The sequence below is a fragment of the Pseudophryne corroboree genome, chromosome 6 (assembly GCF_028390025.1).
Source record: "Pseudophryne corroboree isolate aPseCor3 chromosome 6, aPseCor3.hap2, whole genome shotgun sequence".
Classification (NCBI taxonomy): Eukaryota; Metazoa; Chordata; class Amphibia; order Anura; family Myobatrachidae; genus Pseudophryne; species Pseudophryne corroboree.
The window spans coordinates 337595604-337615819 of NC_086449.1; the positions used below are offsets into that span (position 1 = coordinate 337595604).

Genomic DNA, 20216 nt, shown 5'->3' on the forward strand with positions numbered 1-20216 from the left:
GAGCGACTGCCAGTGCCGACACAGAGGTAGCTGCAGCCGTGGACTACCGTACTGCGTCTGCTAGTATAGACTGGATAATAATGATATAAAAAATATATATATATCACTACTGCAGGACAGGTATATATTGTATAATGACGGACCTGCTGGACACTGTCAGCATTGCAGACTCCTAAACTACTAGTATAAAGAAGATAGAAAAAAAAAACCCACCACAGGTAGGTATACAATTATGGACGAGCGACTGCCGACACAGAGGTAGCTACAGCCGTGGACTACCGTACTGCGTCTGCTAGTATAGACTGGATGATAATGGTATAAAAAATATATATATATCACTACTGCAGGACAGGTATATATTGTATAATGACGGACCTGCTGGACACTGTCAGCACTGCAGACTCCTAAACTACTAGTATGAAGAAGATAGAAAAAAAAAAAAACACCACAGGTAGGTATACAATTATGGACGAGCGACTGCCAGTGCCGACACAGAGGTAGCTACAGCCGTGGACTACCGTACTGCGTCTGCTAGTATAGACTGGATGATAATGATATAAAAAATATATATATATATCACTACTGCAGGACAGGTATATATTATATAATGACGGACCTGCTGGACACTGTCAGCACTGCAGACTCCTAAACTACTAGTATGAAGAAGATAGAAAAAAAAAAACCCACCACAGGTAGGTATACAATTATGGACGAGCGACTGCCAGTGCCGACACAGAGGTAGCTACAGCCGTGGACTACCGTACTGCGTCTGCTAGTATAGACTGGATGATAATGATATAAAAAATATATATATATATCACTACTGCAGGACAGGTATATATTATATAATGACGGACCTGCTGGACACTGTCAGCACTGCAGACTCCTAAACTACTAGTATGAAGAAGATAGAAAAAAAAAAAAACCACCACAGGTAGGTATACAATTATGGACGAGCGACTGCCGACACAGAGGTAGCTACAGCCGTGGACTACCGTACTGCGTCTGCTAGTATAGACTGGATGATAATGATATAAAAAATATATATATATCACTACTGCAGGACAGGTATATATTATATAATGACGGACCTGCTGGACACTGTCAGCACTGCAGACTCCTAAACTACTAGTATGAAGAAGATAGAAATATAATGAATGACGGACCTGCTGGACACTGTCAGCAGAATGCGTTTATAGAATAAAATAAAAAAAACACCACACGAGTGTTTAACTTTTTCAGGCAGACAATATACTGGTGGTCACTGCTGGTCAGTCACACTGGCACTCTGGCAGCAAAAGTGTGCACTGTTAAATATGTACTCCTGCTATAACTGCTCCCCAGTCTCCCCCACAATTAAGCTGTGTGAGCAGTGAGCACTACTCAGCACAGTCAGATATACATAGATGATATTATCATGCAGCACACTGAGGCTGAGCACAGATATGGTATGTGACTGTGTATCGTTTTTTTTCAGGCAGAGAACGGATTATATTAAATAATAAATAAAACTGGTGGTCACTAGTATAACTATCAGCAAAACTCTGCACTCTCTGAGTACTCCTAATGCTCCAGTAAATCAAGTGTCTCACTCTCTATCTAAACGGAGAGGACGCCAGCCACGTCCTCTCCCTATCAATCTCAATGCACGTGTGAAAATGGCGGCGACGCGCGGCTCCTTATATTGAATCCGAGTCTCGCGATAGAATACGAGCCTCGCGAGAATCCGACAGCGGGATGATGACGTTCGGGCGCGCTCGGGTTAGCCGAGCAAGGCGGGAAGATCCGAGTCTGCCTCGGACCCGTGTAAAAAGGCTGAAGTTCGGGGGGTTCGGTTTCCGAGAAACCGAACCCGCTCATCACTAATGTTTATGTGTACATTCTGGGAAAAACATTGCACATTGCTGTAAATAACAGCCACTGTGTACAACATTTAGCAAGTCCTGATTACCCCCGCCTCTATAGTCAGGGGGAGGGTTGGTGGGAAACATGCCCCTGGCAAAGAGTAGTTACACGGCCACACAGCAGGGGAGGGTACAGGAGTGGTGGTGCTGTGCTGCACTGGGCTGAGAGAGGCACAGCTACTGCTTGCTACACAGTCACAGAGAAAGCGCCAGGGGAGGTCCCTGCAGCTCTCACACACTGGGGGAAATGTATCAAACCTTAGGGATGTATTTACTAAGCCTTGGATGGAGATAAAGTGGCCGGAGATAAAGTACCAGCCAATCAGCTCCTAACTGCCATGTCACAGGCTGGGTTTGTAAAATGACAGCTAGAAAGTGATTGGCTGTTACTTTATCTCCGACCACTTTATCTCCACCTGAGGCTTAGTAAATAGATCCCGGAGTAAGATAAAGTGGACAAGTTGCCCATGGAGACCAATCAACTTCTATCATGTTAAAAACTGTGCTAGCTAAATAATAGCTAAAAGCCGATTGGTTGCTATGAGCAACTTCTCCACTTATCTCTCTCTAAGGTTTGATACATCTCCCAAACTGTCTGAGACTGAGTCAGACTCACATGACTCAGCAAAGGGGGTTACAGGGGCATGTGCTAAACTCTGATTGGAGGAGCTGAGCACATGCCCCTCTGATGCTTATGCACAGAGGCTGCTGCCTGAGGATCAATAGTTGGGGAGGGGGTAAGGGACATTCTGCTACCCATACTGTGCATATTGGGAGGTAAGATAGAAATACAGGCAAGCATGGGGTGAGGGGCTCTGATGTCATGTGTGCAGGGTCTGATAACATGCAGACAAACAGTGGCAGTTGCTTATCATTCCTGGAGATAATTATATATCATATATCTGATAGCATGTAAGGGGCATGAAGGTGTCTCTCATATATGTGGCATGTAGATCTGTCTGACAGAATGTAAGGAATATGTAGGTATGTATGATAGCATGAAATGGGCATGTAGGTATATCTGATAACATGTAAAAAGCATGTAGGTATATCTGATAGCATGTAATGGGCATGTAGGTTTGTTGGATGGCATCTAAGGGACATGGTAGCATGTAAGGGGCAGATGTCTGATAACATGTAATTGGCATGAAGATGTGTCTGGCATCATGTAAGGGGCATATAGGTGTGTTTGGTAGCATGTAAGGGGCATGCCATGTACGTGTGTCTGATAACATGTAATTGGAATGAAGGTGTGTCTATTAGCATGTAAGGGGCATATAGGCATGTCTGGTAGCATGCAAGGGGCATGTAGTTGTGTCTGGTAGCATGTAAGGGGCATAACTGTAGATATGTCTGATAACGTGTAAGGGGCATGTAGGTGTGTCTTAGAATATAATGAACATATAGTGATGGCATGTGTTGGTGTCTCATGGGAGTATCTTACATGCCATATATGGGGTGTGTTTAGAATAGATGTCTTATGGGCATGAAAGTGGCATGTCGCTATGTCTGATGTATGTAAGGGGCAAGCTTTCTGATGACTAGGGGATGTTTATTATTTCTTATGCACAGAGGCTGCTGCCTGAGGATCAATAGTTGGGGAGGGGGTAAGGGACATTCTGCTACCCATACTGTGCATATTGGGAGGTAAGATAGAAATACAGGCAAGCATGGGGTGAGGGGCTCTGATGTCATGTGTGCAGGGTCTGATAACATGCAGACAAACAGTGGCAGTTGCTTATCATTCCTGGAGATAATTATATATCATATATCTGATAGCATGTAAGGGGCATGAAGGTGTCTCTCATATATGTGGCATGTAGATCTGTCTGACAGAATGTAAGGAATATGTAGGTATGTATGATAGCATGAAATGGGCATGTAGGTATATCTGATAACATGTAAAAAGCATGTAGGTATATCTGATAGCATGTAATGGGCATGTAGGTTTGTTGGATGGCATCTAAGGGACATGGTAGCATGTAAGGGGCAGATGTCTGATAACATGTAATTGGCATGAAGATGTGTCTGGCATCATGTAAGGGGCATATAGGTGTGTTTGGTAGCATGTAAGGGGCATGCCATGTACGTGTGTCTGATAACATGTAATTGGAATGAAGGTGTGTCTATTAGCATGTAAGGGGCATATAGGCATGTCTGGTAGCATGCAAGGGGCATGTAGTTGTGTCTGGTAGCATGTAAGGGGCATAACTGTAGATATGTCTGATAACGTGTAAGGGGCATGTAGGTGTGTCTTAGAATATAATGAACATATAGTGATGGCATGTGTTGGTGTCTCATGGGAGTATCTTACATGCCATATATGGGGTGTGTTTAGAATAGATGTCTTATGGGCATGAAAGTGGCATGTCGCTATGTCTGATGTATGTAAGGGGCAAGCTTTCTGATGACTAGGGGATGTTTATTATTTCTTATACACTATAAAACATGTGTAATAAAAGTATTTCCTTTGTAAAATTATGTAAATTGACACTGCTTTATGTCATTTACTAATAGCTCCAACCAAGTGCGTTCTCCACTCCATGAAGTTTATAGAAAATGCATTACACTGACTGCCCCATGTCTAGCTACTGTAGGTGTACTTATCACATAGAGCAAAACTATGCAATGCCATAAAAATATACAAATTAAGCACTAAGCATGAAGAAAACGCCTCACATACCAGACTCAGACTTTTCCATATTTTAAATTACCCTAATTAAATATCTACCAATCCCTTTAGCAGTTAATAATACGCTGATTCTTATTTCCCCACTTACTTCCCACTGTTTTCCCCATTATTTAAGACGTTTCCAGTGTCTGAAAATAAAATTTTGGATCCAAGATATAAAAAAATGGAGCTCAGTGCACACAATCTTGTTTTCACATTTATGCTCAGAATCAGACACATTATTTCATTCTTCTTGGAAGTCCATTTATCCATATATGTCCTTCAGGTCACCACAAAAGTAACAGATGACTCTAAAATTCTCATGCTATTCCGTGTGTATCCATTAACAAAATATGCACAATAAGTTAATTCAACTGTTGCAGGAAGAAATGTTTAGTGCTATCAATAGATAACAGTAAATACAAAAAAAGCTTGACACCACGCCATACAAGCAATCTGCCAATTGATCCACCAAAAATAAAATAAAGCAAGCATGTTTATTGGTGTTTATTAGCTGTCTTATCTATCATCTTGGACCAGGCAACATTGCTGTATTAAGCAGAGTACATTAGTATATCAATATGTGATTACATTGGATTGGTGGGATGTGACTAGACTGACTGTCATTCACATGGCACAGTAGTTTGATTGGGTACTGCAATTGTATTGTTAAATGCAGTAATTAAAGGCCTAGAGATCCATACCAAGGCCACAGTAAAATGCCAAGCCACATCCAGACAGCTAATTGCTAAGAGCAGCTGTAATGTAGTGTTTCCAAGGAGAATGCTTTGTACAAACCTACTGAATAGCTAAGACCTTGATGCAGACAGAAAGAGACAGGCCATCCAGCATACGTACACACCATAACCATATAACCATAGCAGCACATTTACAAAGGTCTCCATCTTTGGCTTGTTTTCAATTTGTATACAAATATAAATAATTTCAAAGGTCCTACAGTTTCTTTGTTAATATATTGGAATGGCAGCAGTGTTCTGAAGTTAGGGGTTTAAGGGAGACAACTAAAGCTGATAGAGCTCAGTTATTGTGCTCAAAAGAACTTATAAAATGAAAGCTATTTTTTTCACTGTTTGATAATGTTATCATCTGATGAGTTCACATGAATATATTCTATTTAATAAAAGTGTAACGCTGACCTGACCCTCACCTCTATGAGGGGAATTTGAATGTTTTGTGCACCGGCTGCCACTAGATGGCGCCTGACAGAGCAATTCAAGTGTTGCTCTGTTTGGTCGCTCGTAGCCGCCAGTGCTGACATTACTTTTATGTTGTGCCGTCATTTTGATGGGCTGGTAAATAGTTAAATAGGAAATGTATATATAGGGCCCTCTTCCCTCATGTGCTTATCCTTTTCTTAATTTAATAATCTTCAACTGCACCAAATCCAGCAGTCTTCTGCCACCTGATACTTATTCCAGTGTCATCTGCTGATGTAGCTGTTTATTTACCCTGTACTTGTCCTATATTGTCTTCAACTGTAAGTTGCTGTTTTCCTGTTTTGATTATTTGTTTATGTACTCTGTAATTGGGCGCTGCGGAACCCTTGTGGCGCCATATAAATAAAGGAGAATAATAACTAGTACACTTTACACCAGCTATGTTTTTGTAACTTTGGGGGTTATTTACAGTTGTTAGCAAACCTAAAAAGTTAGCAATTGGGTAACACCATGCTGCACAGCAGGTGGGGCAGATGTAACGTGCACAGAGAGTTAGATTTGTGTGGGGTGTGTTCACACTGAAATCTAAATTGCAGTGTAAAAATAAAGCAGCCAGTATTTACCATGCACAGAAACAATATAACCCACCCATATCTAACGATCTATCTTCCCAGGGGTGGTTTGGCACGCTGGGACCCCAGGTCGCTTCATGCTTGGCCGGCTCAGATATGCCAATCTTCCCTCCCCTACGGTGCCCCGGGGCTGGATGGCAGTGTCTCACACTGGCTGCGCCAGCTGTAGCGAAGGAGGAGGCGGGGCCGCCCGGAGTCCAGACCACCCACCATGTTCATCTGTCGCCCAACCCCAGGCTGCCGCCGGCATCTTTCAACTTCTTGTCACCGGCCAGCTCCATCTTCTGCAGGAGCTCCAGCCAGCTCCGATCCTCCTGTCCGTGCGAGACCAGAGCTGAAGAATTGCCTGAAGAACCTGCTGTCCTGGGGGAATCCCATTCACAACCAGCGAGGTAAAATTAAATGAAAAGACTGTATTTGTTTGTGAGATCTGCCAGTCACTGTAAAAGATTGCCACTGGCAAGGGACTGACATAGGTACAGGCTACAGGGGGTGGTCTTCAGTATGCCGACTGTTGGGATCCCGGCGCACAGTATACCGGCGCCGGAATCCCGACAGCCGGCATACCGACACTTTTTCTCCCTCATCCACGACCCCCTGGAGGGAGAATAAAATAGCGTGGCGCGCGTAGCGCGCCACCGTGCCCGCAGCATGGCGAGCGCAACGAGCCCGCAAGGGGCTCATTTGCGCTCGCAACGCTGTCGGTATGCCGGCGGTCGGGCTCCCGGCGCCTGTAGGCTGGTCGCCGGGAGCCCGGCCGCCGGCATACCATACTACACCCGCTACAGGCTATCTGCAATACTGTGTATTGGCACTGTAAGTCAGTGTGTAGAAAGCAGATATGTAATATGCATGCATGTAAGGGGTAATAATGCATACGGGTAATATATACTGTATGTGTCTGAGCAAAATAAACTGTTAATACAGGTATATATGGGGCAGCTGCACTACACGTGTGAGGTATGTATGAATCAGATAAAGTGTGTGTGTTGTATGTATGGGGTGACACATGTATGTACTGTATTTGGTAGCATATGTCTGTACTATGGAAGGCATGATTTTACTGTTTTGAGGTGCAGACTGACCCGCGGGGACATAAGACAGTTCCAGCTGGGCAGGAGAGTTTGAATCCCAGTCCTCCCTCACTTACAGTGGGAGTGGCTGCCTATGTTGCCAATTGCTGCAGCCCGCTGGGGGGGTGCTAAATAGCCGCTGGGCACTAGGACCCAGCGGCTTGCAGGAGGCCTGACATCTCCTGCGAATGTGTGGCACCCATGTCTTCCTGCTTTTTGAACAGCACAAAACCCCAGCTGGCTCAACATAGCAAAGGATATGATCTTGCGCAGCCAGTGAAACAACAGCGGCATCTTCCCACCTAAACTGTCCAGAGAACTAGAGCTGTCACCCCGTGTGTAATGTATGTCCCGCTGTCACCCCGTGTATATGTCCCACTGTGCTGTACTACAATTACATAAGAACATTCCCATGTCCAGACCATGCACAAGCACAGCAGCTCAGTGTAAACCCAAGTCCACTTTCCAGCCAGCACTTTCCACACAGTTCCCATGTTCTCCCGACTTTAGAAAAAAAAAAAATAGCCAGAAAATGATCAGTGATTTCTGTGTGTTCACTGCTTGCCCTCCACAGCCCCAGTCCCCAGCGCATCTACTCACTATGTACATAAGTGTCTGTGTGGAAAGTTCCGTGGTTGGCAGGTTAAACAACATGGTGGCATGTGTGTTTGAGCTACACTCCCTGGGGGAGTTCAAACAATTGGGCAGTGGTCTGGTTGGGTGCCCCCTGGTACACCTGAAGTACCCTGATGCATGGAGTTAGGCATGAGACAGAGTGATCCTCGGACATTGGTTCCTGTGCCTGCCCGAATCCTACTGTAAGTACAAGCTCCTCTTTCTCTCTCTCTCTCTCTCTCTCTCTCCCTCTCTCTCTCTCTCTCTCTCTATATATATATATATATATATATATGATTGCTATAAATTTCCTTTAATCCAGGACACCTATGATTTACACTAGAAGTAGGTCATGGAGTCCGCCCACTCAGGTTCCACCCCTCAACAGACCCCACCCCCATTAGGGCTGCTTCTGGAAATTTCCCTGGCTGGTTTTAGATCCCAATTCGCCCCTTCCCCATCTGCAGTGCAGCTTGGTTTTGCCCAATTGCTAACTTTTTTCGTTTGCTGACAACTCTGAATAACCCCCTTTGTCTGTTGCTGCTAACCCCTGCCCCACTTTCACTGGAAGGTGATGTGGTAATTTTCTTCCTAACCAAACATATTTAAGTTTTTGTAATATGTATTTTTGTAATATATATTGCAATCGTACCAAAAACACAAGATTCAACAAGCAAACATGGTTTTATCAATTTTAGTGATCAATAATTCCATCCATTTGATGGAATACTCTCTGTGTTAACTAGGAACCAGTCGTGTTGGACTACTAGATGGTGTTTCATTTTTATCAGTTTTGGGGTAAGTTGACCAATTGATAAACGTATTGAAAGGAAATGGGGACTCCAGGATAGAATATACTATCCTAGCTACTTCCTCAGAGAATTGGTATGATTGGGAAGTCCAGCACATTTGTTCACTGGTTCATAAAAAAATCACAGCCTCTAGAACAGAGTAAATGGAGAAGATCATAGGCAGCAAAGGCACAGTAAGTGGTTTCTAATAGTCTGTCCTGGCTTACCTAGGTCACACAGTTGAAGGATGTGGGAAGTACTGAGCTTTACTGAGAGGAACCCATAGATCGTGGCCCCAATAAGCAGTAGATGATGATGCACAGACCAGGAGACAATAAGATAAGATGGAGTTAAAGTCAAAGACAGGTCAAAGAGTTAGTTCATTATCATTCCCCTCAGATTCAGTGATAGACTACAGACCATGGACCCTCATTCCGAGTTGTTCGCTCGTTGCCGAGTTTCGCTATATTGCGATTAGTCGCTTACTGCGCATGCGCAAGGGTCGCAGAGCGCATGCGCTTAGTTATTTTACTCAAAAGTTAGGTATTTTACTCACGGCATAACGAGGATTTTTCATCGTTCTGGTGATCGGAGTGTGATTGACAGGAAGTGGGTGTTTCTGGGCGGAAACTGGCCGTTTTATGGGTGTGTGCGGAAAAACGCTGCCGTTTCTGGGAAAAACGCGGGAGTGGCTGGAGAAACGGGGGAGTGTCTGGGTGAACGCTGGGTGTGTTTGGGACGTCAAACCAGGAACGAAACTGACTGAACTGATCGCAGTGGCAGAGTTAGTCCCGAGCTACTCAGAAACTGCAAAGAAATTTCTATTCGCAATTATGCAAATCTTTCGTTCGCAATTCTGCTATGCTAAGATTCACTCCCAGTAGGCGGGGGTTTAGCGTGAGCAATGCTGCTAAAAGCAGCTAGCGAGCGAACAACTCGGAATGAGGGCCATGGTCAGGCCCATAGACTATATTTTGCGGTGCTATAATGAAGAATACTAATTATGTGATGCATGTACTGTATATCAACTGATTGATTAAATGCACTAATTAACATCAATTGATACTTATTATACTTTAAGATCCAGTGTCTGCCAACATCAGGAGCGGCATGTGAAGGTGCAAAACATGGAGATGCAGATGAATGCCTAAGCAGAGACCAGGCGCCAGGAAAGAAGACACTAGTAAGTTAAAGCTGCTACACTTGATAAGTTACAACTGGGTGCAGTACAGTTGGAACATCATTTTGTATATATATTTTGGACACAAAGAGAATATGAGAAGTCAGAGGCGGACCTAGACATAAGCAGTATAGGCAAATGCTAGGTGCATCTGAAAAGCCTAGGGGCATCAGGGCAGTCTGCTGGGCATCTAAATTCTAGTTAGCAATTTCTAGCTGTAGCTTTATTGCACTGGTGGTGGCTGATGCAATAAGGTTTGTGTGTTCATTGTTGTGCAGTGTGCGTGGTGTCATGATGTTACACTGCACCACGGGCAGCCAGAAGACAGCGGCAGAAGACATTATAGAAGGTAAGTGTGGTGGCTGTAGAAACACTTGTATGGGTCCGGAGTCTGCAGGGATTCATTCATGTTGTTTGAGATACAAGTTGAGTATCCCATATCCAAATATTCCGAAATACGGAATATGCCGAAATACAGACTTTTTTGAGTGAGAGTGAGATAGTGAAACCTTTGTTTTTTGATGGCTCAATGTACACAAACTTTTTTTCTCTATCGTCCTAAGTGGATGCTGGGGTTCCTGAAAGGACCATGGGGAATAGCGGCTCCGCAGGAGACAGGGCACAAAAAAGTAAAGCTTTACTAGGTCAGGTGGTGTGCACTGGCTCCTCCCCCTATGACCCTCCTCCAGACTCCAGTTAGATTTTGTGCCCGAACGAGAAGGGTGCAATCTAGGTGGCTCTCCTAAAGAGCTGCTTAGAGAAAGTTTAGTTTAGGTTTTTTTCTTTACAGTGAGTCCTGCTGGCAACAGGATCACTGCAACGTGGGACTTAGGGGGAAAGTAGTAAACTCACCTGCATGCAGAGTGGATTTGCTGCTTGGCTACTGGACACCATTAGCTCCAGAGGGATCGAACACAGGCCCAGCCGTGGAGTCCGGTCCCGGAGCCGCGCCGCCGACCCCCTTGCAGATGCTGAAGCGTGAAGAGGTCCGGAAACCGGCGGCTGAAGACTCCTCAGTCTTCATAAGGTAGCGCACAGCACTGCAGCTGTGCGCCATTTTCCTCTCAGCACACTTCACTGGGCAGTCACTGAGGGTGCAGAGCGCTGGGGGGGGGCGCTCTGAGAGGCAAATATAAACCTTATACAAGGCTAAAAATACCTCACATATAGCCCATAGGGGCTATATGGAGATATTTAACCCCTGCCTGACTGGAAAAATAGCGGGAGAAGAACCCGCCGAAAAAGGGGCGGGGCCTATCTCCTCAGCACACGGCGCCATTTTCTGTCACAGCTCCGCTGGTCAGAACGGCTCCCAGGTCTCTCCCCTGCACTGCACTACAGAAACAGGGTAAAACAGAGAGGGGGGGCACATTAATGGCTATATATATATATATTAAAGCAGCTATAAGGGAGCACTTAATATAAGGATATCCCTTGTATATATAGCGCTTTGTGGTGTGTGCTGGCAGACTCTCCCTCTGTCTCCCCAAAAGGGCTAGTGGGTCCTGTCTTCATTAGAGCATTCCCTGTGCGTTTGCGGTGTGTGTCGGTACGTGGTGTCGACATGTATGAGGACGATATTGGTGTGGAGGCGGAGCAATTGCCAAATATGCAGATGTCACCCCCCAGGGGGTCGACACCAGAATGGATGCCTTTATTTGTGGAATTACGTGATGGTTTATCTTCCCTTAAACAGTCAGTTGAGGACATGAGGCGGCCGGACAATCAATTAATGCCTGTCCAGGCGCCTCAAACACCGTCAGGGGCTGTAAAACGCCCTTTGCCTCAGTCGGTCGACACAGACCCAGACACGGGCACTGATTCCAGTGACGACGGTAGAAATTCAAACGTATTTTCCAGTAGGGCCACACGTTATATGATTTTGGCAATGAAGGAGACGTTACATTTAGCTGATACTACAGATACCGTAAAACAGGGTATTATGTATGGTGTGAAAAAACTACAAACAGTTTTTCCTGAATCAGAAGAATTAAATGACGTGTGTGATGAAGCGTGGGTTGCTCCTGATAAAAAGTTGATAATTTCAAAAAAGTTATTGGCATTATACCCTTTCCCGCCAGAGGTTAGGGCGCGCTGGGAAACACCCCCTAAGGTGGACAAGGCGCTCACACGCTTATCCAAACAAGTGGCGTTACCCTCTCCTGAGACGGCCGCACTTAAGGATCCATCAGATAGAAAGATGGAAGTTATTCAAAAGAATATATACACACATGCAGGTGTTATACTACGACCAGCTATAGCAACTGCCTGGATGTGCAGTGCTGGAGTAGTTTGGTCAGAATCCCTGATTGAAAATATTGATACCCTAGATAGGGACAATGTTTTACTGTCGTTAGAACAAATAAAGGATGCATTTATCTATATGCGTGATGCACAGAGGGATATTTGCACACTGGCATCTCGGGTGAGTGCTATGTCCATTTCAGCCAGAAGAGCCTTATGGACACGACAGTGGACAGGCGATGCGGATTCAAAACGTCACATGGAGGTTTTGCCGTATAAAGGGGAGGAGTTATTTGGAGTTGGTCTATCAGACTTGGTGGCCACGGCTACTGCCGGGAAATCCACTTTTTTACCTCAAGTCACTCCCCAACAGAGAAAGGCACCGACCTTTCAACCGCAGCCTTTTCGCTCTTACAAAAATAAGAGAGCAAAGGGCTTGTCGTACCTGCCACGAGGCAGAGGAAGAGGGAAGAGACACCAACAGGCAGCTCCTTCCCAGGAACAGAAGCCCTCCCCGGCTCCTGCAAAAACCTCAGCATGACGCTGGGGCCTCTCAAGCGGACTCGGGGACAGTGGGGGGCCGTCTCAAAAATTACAGCGCGCAGTGGGCTCACTCGCAGGTAGACCCCTGGATCCTGCAGATAATATCTCAGGGGTACAGGTTGGAATTAGAGACGGATCCTCCTCATCGTTTCCTGAAGTCTGCCTTACCAACCGTCTCTTCCGAAAGGGAGAGGGTGTTGGAAGCCATTCACAAGCTGTACGCTCAGCAGGTGATAGTCAAAGTACCCCTATTACAACAAGGAAAGGGGTATTATTCCACTCTATTTGTGGTACCGAAGCCGGATGGCTCGGTAAGGCCTATTCTAAATCTGAAGTCCTTGAACCTCTACATAAAAAAGTTCAAGTTCAAGATGGAGTCACTCAGAGCAGTGATAGCGAACCTGGAAGAAGGGGACTTTATGGTATCCTTGGACATCAAGGATGCGTATCTACACGTTCCGATTTACCCCGCACACCAGGGGTACCTCAGGTTCATTGTTCAAAACTGTCACTATCAGTTTCAGACGCTGCCGTTCGGATTGTCCACGGCGCCTCGGGTCTTTACCAAGGTAATGGCCGAGATGATGATTCTTCTTCGAAGAAAAGGCGTATTAGTTATCCCATACTTGGACGATCTCCTAATAAGGGCAAGGTCCAGAGAACAGCTGGAGACAGCTTTAGCACTATCTCAAGAGGTGCTAAGACAACACGGGTGGATTCTGAATATTCCAAAATCCCATTTAATCCCGACAACTCGTCTGCTGTTCCTAGGAATGATTCTGGACACGGTTCAGAAAAAGGTTTTCCTTCCAGAGGAAAAAGCCAAGGAGTTATCCGATCTGGTCAGGAACCTCCTAAAACCAGGAAAAGTGTCAGTACATCAATGCACAAGAGTCCTGGGAAAAATGGTGGCTTCTTACGAAGCAATTCCATTCGGCAGATTCCATGCAAGAATATTCCAAAGGGATCTGTTGGACAAATGGTCAGGGTCGCATCTGCAGATGCACCTGCAAATAACCCTGTCACCAAAGACAAGGGTGTCACTTCTGTGGTGGTTGCAGAAGGCTCACCTATTAGAAGGCCGCAGATTCGGCATTCAGGATTGGATCCTGGTGACCACGGACGCCAGCCTGAGAGGCTGGGGAGCAGTCACACAAGGAAGAAACTTCCAGGGAGTATGGACGAGTCTGGAAAAGTCTCTTCACATAAACATTCTGGAACTAAGAGCAATCTACAATGCTCTAAGCCAGGCGGAACTTCTCCTGCAAGGAAAGCCGGTGTTGATTCAGTCGGACAACATCACGGCGGTCGCCCATGTAAACAGGCAGGGCGGCACAAGAAGCAGGAGTGCAATGGCAGAAGCTGCCAAGATTCTTCGCTGGGCGGAGAATCACGTGATAGCACTGTCAGCAGTGTTCATCCCGGGCGTGGACAACTGGGAAGCAGACTTCCTCAGCAGACACGATCTTCATCCGGGAGAGTGGGGTCTACATCCAGAAGTCTTCAACATGTTAATAGACCGTTGGGAAAGACCAATTGTAGACATGATGGCGTCTCGCCTCAACAAGAAACTGGACAAATATTGCGCCAGGTCAAGAGATCCACAGGCAATAGCTGTGGACGCACTGGTAACTCCTTGGGTGTACCAGTCAGTGTATGTGTTTCCTCCTCTGCCGCTCATACCAAAGGTATTGAAGATCATACGGCAAAGAAGAGTAAGAACAATACTAGTGGTTCCGGATTGGCCGAGAAGGACTTGGTATCCGGAACTTCAAGAGATGCTCACGGACGAACCGTGGCCTCTACCTCTGAGAAGGGACCTGCTACAGCAGGGTCCCTGTCTTTTTCAAGACTTACCGCGGCTGCGTTTGACGGCATGGCGGTTGAACGCCAGATCCTAAAAGGGAAAGGCATTCCAGAAGAAGTCATTCCTACCTTGATTAAGGCACGGAAGGAAGTCACCGTGAAACATTATCACCGCATTTGGCGAAAATATGTAGCGTGGTGCGAGGATCGGAGGGTTCCGACGGAGGAATTCCAACTGGGTCGTTTCCTACATTTCCTGCAATCAGGATTATCTATGGGTCTCAAATTGGGATCCATTAAGGTTCAAATTTCGGCCCTGTCAATATTCTTCCGAAAAGAATTGGCCTCTGTCCCTGAGGTCCAGACTTTTGTCAAGGGAGTACTGCATATACAGCCTCCTGTGGTGCCTCCGGTGGCACCGTGGGATCTAAATGTAGTTTTAGATTTCCTCAAATCCCATTGGTTTGAACCATTGAAAAAGGTGGATTTGAAATATCTCACATTGAAAGTGACTATGTTACTAGCCCTGGCCTCTGCCAGGAGAGTATCTGAATTGGCGGCTTTATCTTATAAAAGTCCTTATCTAATCTTTCATTCGGATAGGGCAGAACTGCGGACTCGTCCGCATTTTCTCCCTAAAGTGGTATCAGCATTTCATCTGAACCAACCTATTGTGGTGCCTGCGGCCACTAGCGACTTGGAGGACTCCAAGTTGTTGGACGTTGTCAGAGCCTTAAAAATATACATTGCAAGGACGGCTGGAGTCAGAAAATCTGACTCGCTGTTTATATTGTATGCACCCAACAAGTTGGGCGCACCTGCTTCTAAGCAGTCGATTGCTCGTTGGATTTGTAACACAATTCAACTTGCACATTCTGTGGCAGGCCTGCCACAGCCTAAAACTGTAAAAGCCCACTCCACAAGGAAGGTGGGTTCATCTTGGGCGGCTGCCCGAGGGGTCTCGGCATTACAACTCTGCCGAGCAGCTACGTGGTCGGGGGAGAACACGTTTGTAAAATTTTACAAATTTGATACCCTGGCAAAGGAGGACCTGGAGTTCTCTCATTCGGTGCTGCAGAGTCATCCGCACTCTCCCGCCCGTTTGGGAGCTTTGGTATAATCCCCATGGTCCTTTCAGGAACCCCAGCATCCACTTAGGACGATAGAGAAAATAAGAATTTACTTACCGATAATTCTATTTCTCGGAGTCCGTAGTGGATGCTGGGCGCCCATCCCAAGTGCGGATTATCTGCAATACTTGTACATAGTTATTGTTAACTAATTCGGGTTATTGTTAAGGAGCCATCTTTAAGAGGCCCTTTCTGTTGTCATACTGTTAACTGGGTTTAGATCACAAGTTGTACGGTGTGATTGGTGTGGCTGGTATGAGTCTTACCCGGGATTCAAAATGCCTCCCTTATTGTGTATGCTCGTCCGGGCACAGTACCTAACTGGAGTCTGGAGGAGGGTCATAGGGGGAGGAGCCAGTGCACACCACCTGACCTAGTAAAGCTTTACTTTTTTGTGCCCTGTCTCCTGCGGAGCCGCTATTCCCCATGGTCCTTTCAGGAACCCCAGCATCCACTACGGACTCCGAGAAATAGAATTATCGGTAAGTAAATTCTTATTTTAATACACAACGTTATTAATAATATTGTATTAAATGACCTTCAGGCTGTGTATATAAGGTGTATATGAAACATAAATGAATTGTGTGAATGTAGACACACTTTGTTTAATGCACAAAGTTATAAAAAATATTGGCTAAAATTACTTTCAGGCTGTGTGTATAAGGTGTATATGTAACATAAATGCATTCTGTGCTTAGATTTAGGTCCCATCACCATGATATCTCATTATGGTATCTAATTATTCCAAAATACGGAAAAATCCCATATCCAAAATACCTCTGGTCCCAAGCATTTTGAATAAGGGATACTCAATCTGTATTATAAATATTAGTGTGCACTATTTTAACAGGTTGGGCTGGAAAGACACTTATGTGGGCTGGAGAGACACTAGGGGGGGATGAGGCTGTGTAGGATGGTGATCACTACACAATTGGGGAAGGGGAGCACAGCAGCATGAGGCTACTGTACGCCCCCCTGCAAGATCACATCCCTTCCACGAGGCCAAGACATGTTTTCATGTGTGGGCTTGTTTCCGCCGCACGCAAAATTTCCTACATGGGGCAGGCACCAGACAACATTTTGCCTAGGGAACCATATTGGTTAGAGCCAGTTCTGAGGTAAGTTGCCCCTAAGTTTTATCAATTGACCTATTTTACACCAGTTAAGCGCCACAAAATGCTAATGTTTTTATATTAGTGTGCCTAGATGGTCCTAGATGGTCCAGTTGTCTGCATCCTGCCCCTCACTTTCAGGAGATGCCTTCACAAGCTAGAATTGGACTAGGTTTACAGCAGTGCTGTATCTATAAAGAGTGCAAGGTGTGCGGTGCACACGGGCCCCTGGGTTCAGGGGGCCCCACAACGTACCCCCTGCACCCATTTTTTTAATACTTACGCCTCCGAGTCCTGCATCAGTGGCAGGAGCACTGCACAGATCACCGGGAAAAAGGAGCAACAAACATTTTCCCGGAGTTTGGCGCAGTAGAAAAATTATGGATAAAATGACCACTGCGCCATTTTCATGGAGACCTGGCCTCTGGTACAGCGTTAGGGTCTCTAGTGACCATAGTGCTCAGAGTTCCATTGCACTGCCAATAAGAGAGAAGGAGGTCCAGAAAGAGAGTGTACATGGGCCCCTTCCTCTCTTAAGATGCTCCTGGTTCATGGGGAAGTGGAGAAATATCAAGAGGTGCACTGGGCAAAATGTAACTCTCCCATCCGTACAGCAGCTTTTCACTTTTAGAGTCAGCCCCTTCATTAAATTGTCTTCACCCACAAAATGAGTGCTCAGATATGCCTTAAGTATGGTGTACATTAGTAATATGAGTAAGGGGACATCAGTGCTACAGTATCTATTACATGGGACACTTTTGTATAGTTAAAGCTATATGAACATTGGTCAAAGTATGCCTTGATGTGCGTTTTTCTGCTAAAGTGCAACTAAAAGATACAAAATACTTTCTATTAAAAACATAAAAGGAGACTTTATATTTTCACTGCTCTACAAAACAAATCTGTATTTGGAAAGGAACACTTAAGGTGGGTATACACTAGGCGATGTGCTCGGTGAGCGACATCGCCTAGTGTTTCCCCTGCACAGTGACGTCATGCCACAGCCAGCAACAGAAATCTTGGGGCCCGGTACAGTGATATTTCTGTGGCCCCCTCAGATTTGATATATACTGTGTGTGTGTATATATATATATATATATATATAAATATACACACACATATATAAATATGTATATCTATTCTTCCACACTTGTGCTGCACAGTCACTATGTGTGAGAGCCTACAGCTCGCTGCCCTATTTGGACAAGACGGCTCACATCCCTGTCGGGCACTAAGCCGTATATCATTGGGGCCCAGTACAGGTGTCTCCTTTGACCCCCCTGTCACCGGTCCTAGCCGCAGCCGGCCGGAGCATGCAACTTTGGATGATTCCACATTCCAAATTGAGCTGCATGTATGGCCAAGACCGAGGGTTGTTAACGACCTGCGAGACCACGCATCGCTCGACGGCGGCGGCATACACATTGGGTAATATAGTGAACAATATCGCTCAGGAGGGAGGAAAATGAGCAATATAGTTCACTATGGGGTAATTCTGAGTTGATCGCAGCAGGAACTTTGTTAGCAGTTGGGCAAAACCATGTGCACTGCAGGTGGGGCAGATATAACATGTGTAGAGAGAGTTAGATTTGGGTGGGGTGTATTCAAACTGAAATCTAAATTGCAGTGTAAAAATAAAGCAGCCAGTATTTACCCTGCACAGAAACAAAATAACCCACCCAAATCTTACTCTCTCTGCACATGTTATATCTGCCTCCCCTGCAGTGCACATGGTTTTGCCCAATTGCTAACAAAGTTCCTGCTGCGATCAACTCAGACTTACCCCCATATCACTAAGTGTGTACCTACCTTTACACAGACAGACCTGCCTCCATCGGTCTGTATAAACAGCTATTATGGGCAGTATCCTATTAGCCCCGATGCAATTTTGGTTGATCAAATGGCTAGATCCGCGATTAATGACTGTGGTCATTATCAAAGTATCCAATTAGAGGCCGTTGATCCAAAGTGTTATAGCGTTTCCAGCAGCTGCTTATCAGGAAGCATAATCCCCGATAAGTGCCAGCATAGCACGATAACAGAGGCGGCATCAGGGCTAATAGGTAAAGTACTCTTGCTAATAGGATGCCCCCCTAAATTTTGCTCTGCAACCCATGCGGGTGCCTACACACAAATTGAGGTACACAATGCACAAAAAATTGGTTCTGTCTGCACCTCATCTTGTCTACGCTATTAACTGACCTCCATCAAAACATGTTTTGGAAATTTTCTGTTGGTAGCCAACAATAGTGTAGATATATATCCAATATATATGATACCCACGGAAGAGTGTCCAGATCCCCTGCATCCTAGTGAAATTGACAGAAGAAGGAGATGATACAGGGAATTGCAGTGCTGTGTGGAGGAGGCAGGACTAAATTACACAAATTTGTGAAATTTACTACTGCCCCCTCCCTGCAGACCCGCACATTGCAGCATTGTGTGGACGTGGGCCTAGTGATGTGCAGCTCGGCCCCGCCCCACCCTTCCCGCTTACTGGCAAGCAGCGTCTCCTCTCCGGAGTATATAAGTGTGACGTATTCACAGCTCCAGTGGTTGTTTTTCTATGCAATTGTAAAGCGCAACGGAATTTGCTGCGCTATAAAAGAAACTGTTAATAAATAATAATAAATAATTTGCTTGTTTTGCGGAGGCGATTCACCCTTGTCCCCCCCCTTCCCCAGTGACCCCCTAGGGCCTAACCTAACCCTCCGGGACCTAACCCTAGCCCGCATTTGCTAGATGGGTAGTCCGGCCCTGGCTGTCGATGTCTCAGTACTGGTCTACTGAGTGGTGTCGGGATTCAGGCAGCAGTCACATGACCGCCAGCATCCAGACTGTCGGGATGCTGAACGCATCCCATTTAAATAACTAGGTTTTCCACTGACAGCTCTACAACGCTTTGCAAGAAGTGATATATTAAATAAAGAATTTAAAAAATAGGGATTTTTTTGTTTTAGAAGGGGGTGGCATCTAATGCATCACACAATGGGGGTAATTCAGATCTGATCACTCGCTCGCTGTTTTTTGCAGTGCTGCGTTCGCATAGTCGCCGCCCACTGGGGAGTGTATTTTAGCTGTGCAAGTGTGCGATCGCATGTGCAGCCGAGCGGTACAAAAAGATCTTGTGCAGTTTCTGAGTTGCCCAGGACTTACTCAGCCGCTGCAATCACTTCAGCCTGTCCGGGACAGGAATTGACGTCAGACACCCGCCCTGCAAACGCTTGGACACGCCTGCGTTTTTCCAACCACTCCCTGAAAACGGTCAGTTGCCACCCATAAACGCCTACTTCCTGTCAATCTCCTTGCGATCGGCTGTGCGAATGGATTCTTCGTA

At 45.7% G+C, this 20216-nt stretch overlaps 1 protein-coding gene and 1 long non-coding RNA gene across 4 annotated transcripts in view; one reads left to right on the plus strand and one right to left on the minus strand.

Moving 5' to 3' along the window:
* The window catches only part of STRA6 (signaling receptor and transporter of retinol STRA6), a 202400-nt gene that overhangs the window by 60853 nt on the left and 121331 nt on the right, over positions 1-20216 (minus strand). The window lies entirely within an intron of this gene.
* Positions 3477-20216, plus strand: part of LOC134932225 (uncharacterized) — a 256078-nt gene continuing 239338 nt past the window's right edge. Inside the window, exons 1-3 of the long non-coding RNA XR_010179270.1 lie at positions 3477-3551; positions 6622-6777; positions 9946-10047. This is a non-coding gene — a long non-coding RNA (uncharacterized LOC134932225). The remainder of the gene's footprint in view (positions 3552-6621; positions 6778-9945; positions 10048-20216) is intronic.